Source organism: Hoplias malabaricus, unplaced genomic scaffold (assembly GCF_029633855.1).
Source record: "Hoplias malabaricus isolate fHopMal1 unplaced genomic scaffold, fHopMal1.hap1 scaffold_78, whole genome shotgun sequence".
In the NCBI taxonomy this organism is placed as follows: Eukaryota; Metazoa; Chordata; class Actinopteri; order Characiformes; family Erythrinidae; genus Hoplias; species Hoplias malabaricus.
The window spans coordinates 114481-124480 of NW_027101137.1; the positions used below are offsets into that span (position 1 = coordinate 114481).

Genomic DNA, 10000 nt, shown 5'->3' on the forward strand with positions numbered 1-10000 from the left:
TCATCTTGCACACAAGTGCTCCCACTACATCTTCCCTCAGTGCCATCAAATCCTCACAGCAATGTTCTTGCTTCTAGTGAAAAGCCTTCCCAGACGTGTAGATTAGGGGGCACGGTGGTTACGGACCCCTGCCAGTCAGTTTTGGAGGCAGGTTAATATCCGCGGTCTGTGTTGTTAGTGTCCGTCTTTGCTGAGGGAGCCAGAAGGTTCCCAAGGGCCCGGCGGAGGTGACGGCAAGGCGAAAGAGCACAGCCCCCATGGGAACGAGTGACAGCTCAGCGGTTTCCACGGCTGGTGAGGATCAGGTGTCGGAGGAAAGGCATGATTCAGGACGTTTTGATCGTGTAAACACATCTCAAACCCCGCGGACCGTCGAGCGTAGAAAATGGGGGCTAATGGACGCGGAGATAAGAGGCGGAGGTGACCCGAGGACGAGGGTAAACACAGGGCAGCGCCGGTGGTGCTCGTTAGCCACTGCGCTGTTGTCATTTATTTATGAACGTATTTATATACTTATGTCCTGTTATTATTATTTTGGTAGTGACACTATTTTTACAGACCCCAGGAGGAGTTAGCGTCTAAAAATGGAAGGCGTCCCCTCGTCTGAACCCGGGGATGAGGGCCTTCACGTCTCTCTCTCTCTCTCTCTCTCTCTCTCTCTCTCTCTCGACAGTGATTTATAGTGAGGTCCCACTCACAGGGAGACGGAGGGTCTGTGGTGTCTGTCCACATTCTTACAGTAAATGCAGAGCACACACTCCTTCGCTTTCTCTCTCTCTCTCTCTCTCTCTCTGTTCTTCCTCACTACCCTTGCTCTTTCCTTTCGTTCCTACTCTCTCCCCACTTTCTTATTTCCCTCTTCCTCTTTCATTTCCTGAGCTCCAACTTCTCTCTGGTCCCTGTTGCTGTCTTTTCTGCTTCTCCTCCTTCTGAAATCTGTTCTTCCTCTCTCCTATCCCTCTGTCTTCCTCCCTGTTCTGTTCCTACTCTCTCTTTTTCTCTCCCCCTTCCCACTTTCTCTTATTCCTCACTTCCCTCTCGCTCTCTCTCATTCCTCTTTTCCCATGTATTTTACTACTTTCTTCCTTCTCCCCTCCCTCTACCCTTTCTCTTTCTGTTCCCTCTTTCCCTCTCTTTTTGTGCTCATCTCTCCTTCTCTCTTCCTTCTCTCACTCTCATTTCCTATTGTTTTTCCTGCCCCCCCCCTCTCTTTTCTCCTCATCATTCATTTCCTTCTTTCCTCTCATCTTCATCACTTCATCCTCCTACCTGTGTCTCATCTCTTTCTTTTGTGTTTCCTCCTTTTCTTTCTCACCTTCTCTTTCTCATCTAAGTCCGGCTGTTTTCTCATATCACTCTCATTTCATTCTGTCTCCTTCTGCCTTCCTAGTTCTCTCTCTCTCTCTCTCTCTCTCTCGCTCTATGTGTGTGTGTGTGGTGTGTGTGTGTGTGTGTGGGAGGGGGGGGGGGTGTTTCTGATCTGAAGTCTCAGGATGAAGAAAAAAGTCACTGAGAGGGAAACGGGTTCATCACACTTTCTCTCCAACTCTCTCTCTCTCTGTGTGTGTGTGTGTGTGTGTGTGTGTGTGTGTGTGTGTGAAACCACAGTTTACAAGCGAGCCTGTGCAGTATTGCAACTGACAGAAAAAGAGGTCATTTAAGGTGAAGTTCACTAAAGGATTGAGTGAAAATTAGTTTTTGTGAAATATAAGAAGAAACAACAATCATCAATAATCTACAAGATCAACATAATACACCATGATTCAGCTTCGAAAACAGCAAGTTTAGTTTTAGATTAGAGATGAACTTTAATTAATTACTGGAGCAAAACCTTGTATCTCCTTTTTTTTGTTGTTTTATTTTTCTCTGAACCTGAAGAACACAGCGGGGCGAGACTTTCCTAATGCACTGGATAATGACCTGTAACAAAGAGCCTCTGTCCTTGCTACTATGGGCTCAGCACTGCAGAAACAGCACTATGTACCTTTTGTAGCGAGCTAGGACACCACATCCCCTCCCTCTTCCTCCCCATTGACTCCAGTACAGTGCTGTAATAAATTAAATGCACTAGGGGAGCCCCAGGAGCAAAATACCCAAATCTTACCTAGTGTTCCTTTAACACAGAAGGGAATGTGTGGATCAAACTGTATCGGTTGTATTTTAGAAACCGCTGGATGTTATGGGAGGAGTCTTGGACGGTGTTAAATCGGAAGCTGGTGACTGATTGGCTCCACTGGATGTTGTGGGAGGAGTCTGTGGGCATGTCCTAAATTGTGTCTGATTGGTTCCACTGGTGAGAATCATTGAGAGACCGCAGCTTGGTTTATTGGTGAATGATGGTCTTCCTTCTGTTCTTCCAGGTCTTTTTTTGGCCCCTCCCCCCAATAGAGAGCCACAACTTGTTTACTGACCCAAAAAAAGGAGCCGGAAGCCATCAAATCCTCTTAGAAATGTTGCATTTCAGTCTGTGTACATGCTACAATAACAATATTGACGTTACATTTTACTGAAGAGGAAGTGATGTACACATTGGAGTCAGTTTAACCCTTTAGGGTTTTGTTAGTTTTGGTGCAGGTGAATGTGAATAACGCATATGTTGAAACACACACACACACACACACACACACACACACACACACACACACACACACACACACACACACACACACACACACACACACACACACACACACACACACACACACCTTCCTTTTCCAGCTCGGAGACCGTGAGTGTTTGCCAGGCAGCCGTGTGTGCGCCAAGCTCAGACTTTCTGAAAATAATAAAGATCATATTCAGCTTAGCAGCTCTTTTCCTGTGAGCTCAAACTCTAACACACACACACACACACTCACACACACACACACACACCATCCGGAGGCTACACGTACATAAATACATCGTCTTGTTTTTATATCTTGTCAGCACATGGGGTCATATACTCATCCCATATGCATTATACACTATATACAGCCTCCGCACACAGGTCCGGCCCATGTTTCATCTGCAACCAAGGGCAGTAATGAGGAGGTTACCCCCTCCCTTAGCTGCAACAGCAGCGCCTGCTCTTCTGGGAAAGCTTTAGACAACAGCTTAGCACACTGCTGTAAGGATCTGATGGCATTAAGCCACACGTTAATGAGGTCATTTGCTGATGTTGGAGGTACAGAGTAGGGCTCCACTGCTCCACAGGCAGTGCTGGGAGGATTTATACCCCCTCTGACCTCTAACCTGTGTGGGGCCCTGGGTACACTGACCACAGGCTCATGTGCAGCTGCTCCAGGGTGTTCCATGGAGATGATGGAGAATGAGTACACACTACACAGGGTGTCTACGATCTGTCTCTGTCTGTCTGTCTCTCCGTCTGTGTGCCCCGCTCTCTCTCTTTCTCCAGATGTTTACTTGTGCAGGTACTGAGTGAGTATGATTTCCACCATATGCTTGTCCTCACTGAGCCGTAAATCTGACAACATTTCTCTCTCTCTCTCTCTCTCGCCTGCTCGTATCAGCCTCTACTACCCACAACCAGACTCTCTCTCTCTCTCTGTGTGTGTGTGTGTGTAATTGTGTTCAACAACCCGTAAAAAACACACTCAGTTCACAACAATTAAACCCCAGATTCACATTAAACTCTAAATTCAGCAGCAGCAGGAAAAAAAGGGGTGGAGCTATGTTACGTTAAATATTACCATGGCAATCTGAGCATCCCATACATACGACCTGTGTGTGTGTGTGTGTGTGTGTGTGTGTGTCTGAGGGAGACCGTGAGAGAGGGAGAGAAAGAAATACAGAGAGCGTAAGATACAGAGGAGGGTTATGACAAAAAGAGACAAAACAGAGACAGAGAGAGAAAGGAAAATAAGGATGAATGAGCAAAGGACAAAGATGACAAAAGAAGAGTAAGATGTGAAAGAGAAAACAGAAGAGAAGGATATGGGAGAGAGAGAGAGAGAGAGAGAGAGAGAAGAGAGAGAGAGAGAGAGAGAGAGAGAGAGAGAAGTGAGAGAGAGAGAGAGAGAGAGAGAGAGAGAGAGTGAGAAGAGAGAGAGAGAGAGAGAGAGAGAGAAGAGAGAGAAGTGAGAGAGAGAGGAGAGAGAGAGAGAGAGAGAGAGAGAGAGAGAGAGAGAGAGAGAGGAGAAAGAGAGAAAGAGAGGGAGAGAGAGAGAGAGAGAGAGGAGAAAGAGAGAAAGAGAGGGAGAGAGAGAGAGAGAGAGAGAGAGAGAGAGAGAGAGAGAGAGGAGAAAGAGAGAGAGAGAGAGAGAGAAGTGAGAGAGAGAGGAGAGAGAGAGAGAGAGAGGAGAAAGAGAGAAAGAGAGGGAGAGAGAGAGAGAGAGAGGAGAAAAGAGAGAAAGAGAGGGAGAGAAGTGAGAGAGAGGAGAGAGAGAGGGGAAAGACGAGAGAGAGAGAGAGGAGAAAGAGAAGTGAGAGAGAAATTAAAAGTAAAAGTATTGTGCGCACAGCAGTACAGTAAAAGTGTGCCTCTGCATTTAACTCATTCTTGGAAATAAAAACACACACACACACACACACACACACACACACACACACACACACACACACACACACACACGACCAGAGACTTAATGATAACTGCAGCTAATTAACGCTACACCTAACCTTCACCTCAGAAACCAAACAGGACAATATTTAGCTCTTTTACTTTTTAGAATAAAAACATATTTGGAATAAAATGGTTTTAAAAAAATTTTGAGAAATGAGTGTGTTTTCTCAAATCCTGGCTTAATATTTCACACACACACACACACACACACACACACACACACACACACACACACACACACACACACACACACACAGATCTTGTGTAACCAGCATCGCAGCACACCTCCAAATCACCGCTATGGGCCATAACCTTGAAAACTCCTGTTTAGAACATTCTTCCACACTTTTTTATTGCTATTTATGTTGACAGCGACTTGGCGCCGTTGGATCGTTCAATCTATCACCCCCCCCACCGCCCCCCTTCCAATTCTTCCTTTTTTAAAAATGGCTCCGGCAGAGGCAGAGAGCGCCGCTTTAAACATGAATGCCACCGCGACGCGTTTGAAGTCCAATCTCTGCTTTTTCACTCCTTTATTCCTGCCCTCCCTCCTCCTGTCCGCTTTAATTTTTAATGCCCGCTCCTGAACAGGTTTGTAATAAAGACGAGGTACAGTAAGTAGCATAAAATATTGATTTTGTACATTTCCTTATGAATTTTCATGCTGCGCCCGTGATTAAATTTTTCATATTCTCCTCCGGAGCTGTCCGTGTTGTTGTGGGTGCTGCTTTTGGTCTCAATTTTTGGAGATTAATCATTTAGGTCTCTCTCTCTCTCACTGTGAGTGTGTGTGTGTGTGTGTGTGTGTGTGTTTGTATTTCATTATGAGAGTGTGTGTGAGGTGTCGAGAAATATTTGAGAATCCAGATGTGTGTTTTAACACACTGTTTGCAGACTGTTTGCATTTGATTTTAAACACCGCTGTCACACTGCGTTTTATACTTCATCAGCTCCACTGACCGCACAGCAGCACTCTGTAGTTCTACAATTTCAGACTGTAGCCCATTGGTTGCTCTGCATACTTTATTAACCTCCTTTCACCCAACGGTCAGTACCTCAATCTGTCGCTGCACAGTGTGTGATGTCCACACAAACACCCGCTGCCGGACTACAGCCGGAGGAGTCCGAGAGCCTGTTTCCAGAAGAACTCAGGACACTTAAAGCTTTGGTTCCATCCAGCGAATGGTCTCAGGTTAGATTCACAAATGGGAACCTTTCCGGTTGCTTGTTGGTGGAAACTCACTAACAAAGCACAGGTACAGCGCCCCCTGATGGCCCTATCAACACCACTTCCAGCCTCCAGCCTTGGCCTCCCGACCAATTACTGACGCACACCTACTGGATTTATACCAGATGTATTGATATTGCTGTAAGGATGATAAGAATATAAAAAAATATAATACACAAAAAACTGTCTGTGAGGAGTGTGGTGTGTTCTCCCTGTGTCTGTGTGGGTTTCCTCCGGGTGACTGTCTGTGAGGAGTGTGGTGTGTTCTCCCTGTGTCTGTGTGGGTTTCCTCCGGGTGACTGTCTGTGAGGAGTGTGGTGTGTTCTCCCTGTGTCTGTGTGGGTTTCCTCCGGGTGACTGTCTGTGAGGAGTGTGGTGTGTTTACCCTGTGTCTGTGTGGGTTTCCTCCAGGTGACTGTCTGTGAGGAGTGTGGTGTGTTCTCCCTGTGTCTGTGTGGGTTTCCTCCGGGTGACTGTCTGTGAGGAGTGTGGTGTGTTCTCCCTGTGTCTGTGTGGGTTTCCTCCGGGTGACTGTCTGTGAGGAGTGTGGTGTGTTCTCCCTGTGTCTGTGTGGATTTCCTCCGGGTGACTGTCTGTGAGGAGTGTGGTGTGTTTACCCTGTGTCTGTGTGGGTTTCCTCCGGGTGACTGTCTGTGAGGAGTGTGGTGTGTTCTCCCTGTGTCTGTGTGGGTTTCCTCCGGGTGACTGTCTGTGAGGAGTGTGGTGTGTTCTCCCTGTGTCTGTGTGGGTTTCCTCCGGGTGACTGTCTGTGAGGAGTGTGGTGTGTTCTCCCTGTGTCTGCGTGGGTTTCCCTGTGAAGGACTGGCGCCCCTTCCAGGGTGTATTCCCGCCTTGTGCCCAATGATTCCAGGTAGGCTCTGGACCCCCCGCGACCCTAAATTGGATAAGCGGTTACAGATAATGGATGGATGGATGGACAAAGTTATATTCCAGACATTTCCACTGTGTGCTGACATTTTTATTTATTTATTTATTTAAAGTATTGTTTATTTTCTCACCACCTTCATACTCTTATTTTGACAGCAGCAGAAACGTACCCAGCTCGAAGAACAGCAGCTTAGCCAGATTTAAATGTGAGCGCATTGGACGTTGTTTTATGACCTGTTTAGGTCATACTTGGAATCGCTGGCTTCTTGAAGGTGCAGCAGTTACTTTGACTTCTTGTTTGAGCAAAGAAAGTCATGTCAGACTGAACTGAGCAGTGTCTTTGAAGGATTTAAAATGAGCCACTGAGGATCAGATACATTTCCAGAACAAACTGCAGTCGTATTTTCAGTGAGGTTTATTTGGCTTGTGTTTAAACCTCAGATGCTTCATGTTGAAGGTCATATGATTGTGAGCCAGTTTGGTCAAAACCACTGGAAACCCCTAGAACATACACATCTCTCTCCATCTCAGGGCAAACAGACCATTACAAGAAGCTGATGATTGGTCAAATTATTATTCTATGAACTGCTAACAGCTATTCAAAGCCAGTTCAGTGTTAACCAACACATGGTTGTGTTTTTGTTGTAGACTCACCTGTCTATAACTACAAACAGAGCCAAACACAGCCTCCAGAGACAGGTAGAGTGACTCAGACAAGTAACACCCTCCAGAACGTGCACCGAGCTCAGAGCTAAGAAGCTAACACACCTCCACATACTCCAGAGACGTAGGAACTGTAGACAGGACTCACCCAGGTCTTTGATAGTCGAGTATCCAGAGCTCCTAATGAAGATATAGAACCCAGAGCTGGTTCTGAAGACTGAACTGAGCCAGAGAGCCGTGTCCTTTTCTGTAATGGGGGAAAAACACATTACTCCAGAGTTAGCAACTCATTTCATATCAAGGAGTAACAGTTGCTGGTTGTCTACAGCACAAAGAGTATGATTTCATACGTCATTAGATCCAATGTTAGCACTTTAAATAAACTCACACCACACCACAGAGTTCAAACCTCTCACCGAATAAACACTGGAGTTCTGACGGTGATTTAAATGATGGATATTTCACATAAATTAGCATTGGAAACACTTCAGCCTCAGCTTCAAACATTACTGCTCAAGCTCTCCCTCTCTGATGGGTGCATGCTTCCTTTCTTACAAGGGGTTATGACTCACTACTGCGCCTAGTGTTTGGAGTACGTACTTACACATTCAGAAGCTGTGTCCATACGCCTAGGGGGTGTAGTTTTCTTGGCTGTTAAATCATGTTTTATCATCAAAGACAGATCATAACTAAGTTGTACAAACAAGGGATGGCACGGTGGTGCAGTAGCTCCAGAGGCCTGGAGGTTGTGGGTTCGAGTCCCGCTCCGGGTGACTGTCTGTGAGGAGTGTGGTGTGTTCTCTCTGTGTCTGCGTGGGTTTCCTCTGTGTGACTGTCTGTGAGGAGTGTGGTGTGTTCTCCCTGTGTCTGCGTGGGTTTCCTCCGGGTGACTGTCTGTGAGGAGTGTTGTGTGTTCTCCCTGTGTCTGCGTGGGTTTCCTCCGGGTGACTGTCTGTGAGGAGTGTTGTGTGTTCTCCCTGTGTCTGCGTGGGTTTCCTCCGAGTGACTGTCTGTGAGGAGTGTGGTGTGTTCTCTCTGTGTCTACTTGGGTTTCCTCCAGGTGACTGTCTGTGAGGAGTGTTGTGTGTTCTCTCTGTGTCTACGTGGGTTTCCTCCGGGTGACTGTCTGTGAGGAGTGTTGTGTGTTCTCTCTGTGTCTACGTGGGTTTCCTCCGGGTGACTGTCTGTGAGGAGTGTGGTGTGTTCTCCCTGTGTCTACTTGGGTTTCCTCCAGGTGACTGTCTGTGAGGAGTGTTGTGTGTTCTCTCTGTGTCTACGTGGGTTTCCTCCGGGTGACTGTCTGTGAGGAGTGTGGTGTGTTCTCTCTGTGTCTGCGTGGGTTTCCTCCGGGTGCTCCGGTTTCCTCCCACAGTCCAAAAACACATGTTGGTAGGTGGATTGGTGACTCAAAAGTGTCCGTGTGTGTGAGTGAATGTGTGAGTGTCTGTGTTGCCCTGTGAAGGACTGGCGCCCCCTCCAGGGTGTATTCCCGCCTTGCGCCCAATGATTCCAGATAGGCTTTGGACCCACCGTGATCCTGAACTGGATAAACGCTTACAGATAATGAAGGAATGAATGAATGAAGTTGTAGAAATAAAGTTTTACAAACTGATGGGGTCACAACGGCGCACTTTACACTAATTCAGAATTAAAACTAAATTTTAATAATTAGCAATGAGACAGTGGCAAGGGGAAGCTCACACGAAGCTGGAGGAAGAAACCTTGAGATGAACCAAGACTCACACAAGGGACCCATCCTCCTCTGATCAAACAAAGTATAAACAATGGAGTTTTAGTTTAAAATTGCAGGCAGAAACAGCTTCTGAGTCTGTGTAGATGGTAAAGGTCTGCTGAATCAGTCCCATCCAGTATCCAGGAGGTTACACACAGTAAAACAGACACAACGAGCGCGGAGAAATAAGAGCACTGAGTAAAAACGGAGAAGAAAGAGAACAGAGTGAAAACGGCTAAAAACCAGAGCTTCTGCTCCTCGCTCCTCACTGCTGTGCGCTCGGGGTCGGGGTGAACAGCGAGCGGCTCATTATCATTTAAAGGAACAGGTGCTGAAAGCGGGCGTTCTGAACAGGGGCTGTTTACACAGGGGGAGAACACTGCTGTGGGGCTCGTGGGGTTCGGACCAAAGCGGGTCCCAGACGTTTCATTAGGAACCAGAACTGTGTTCCACAGAAACGGGAAATAATACATCCCGTTATACCTGAAGTGGGCAGCGGGGGAGTAACAAGAGACAGCTCTGACAGTTCTGACCTCCTCCCTGATCCAAAAGCAATCCAGTTGTAATTCTATGGCATTGATTAAATCACACCTAATTATGACCTGTGTGAACTGTCCTATAATCTGTGTAAATGTCCGTAGGTGGTGCCGCTGGTCCACGGCCGCTGGAGGACTCCTGGAGCGAGAGATCAGTGAGGGACCAGTGCCAGTCGGGGAAGCCGATGCCGATCAATGAGAATCGATTCAGAGCTGGGAGGGGGGAGTGCTACACTAACCACTAAAGCTGCTGAACTAGGCTTTATGAATATTGAATATTAAACCTGGCCAGAGACGGGAGGAGCTAACACCGCGGCAGACAGTGTGTACTCCTTTGTTGTAGAGACAGAGCAGGGGAAGCGGGTCAGAGAGGCAGTTGGATGTTGCAGCGT

General features: G+C 47.0%; 1 long non-coding RNA gene across 1 annotated transcript in view; it reads right to left on the reverse strand.

The window, feature by feature from the left end:
* LOC136684788 (uncharacterized) overlaps positions 1-7853 on the reverse strand; it is a 14138-nt gene extending 6285 nt beyond the window's left edge. Inside the window, exons 1-2 of the long non-coding RNA XR_010799859.1 lie at positions 7757-7853; positions 7489-7587 (exon numbers count right to left, since the gene is read on the reverse strand). This is a non-coding gene — a long non-coding RNA (uncharacterized lncRNA). The remainder of the gene's footprint in view (positions 1-7488; positions 7588-7756) is intronic.
* Between the last annotated feature and the right edge of the window lie 2147 nt (positions 7854-10000).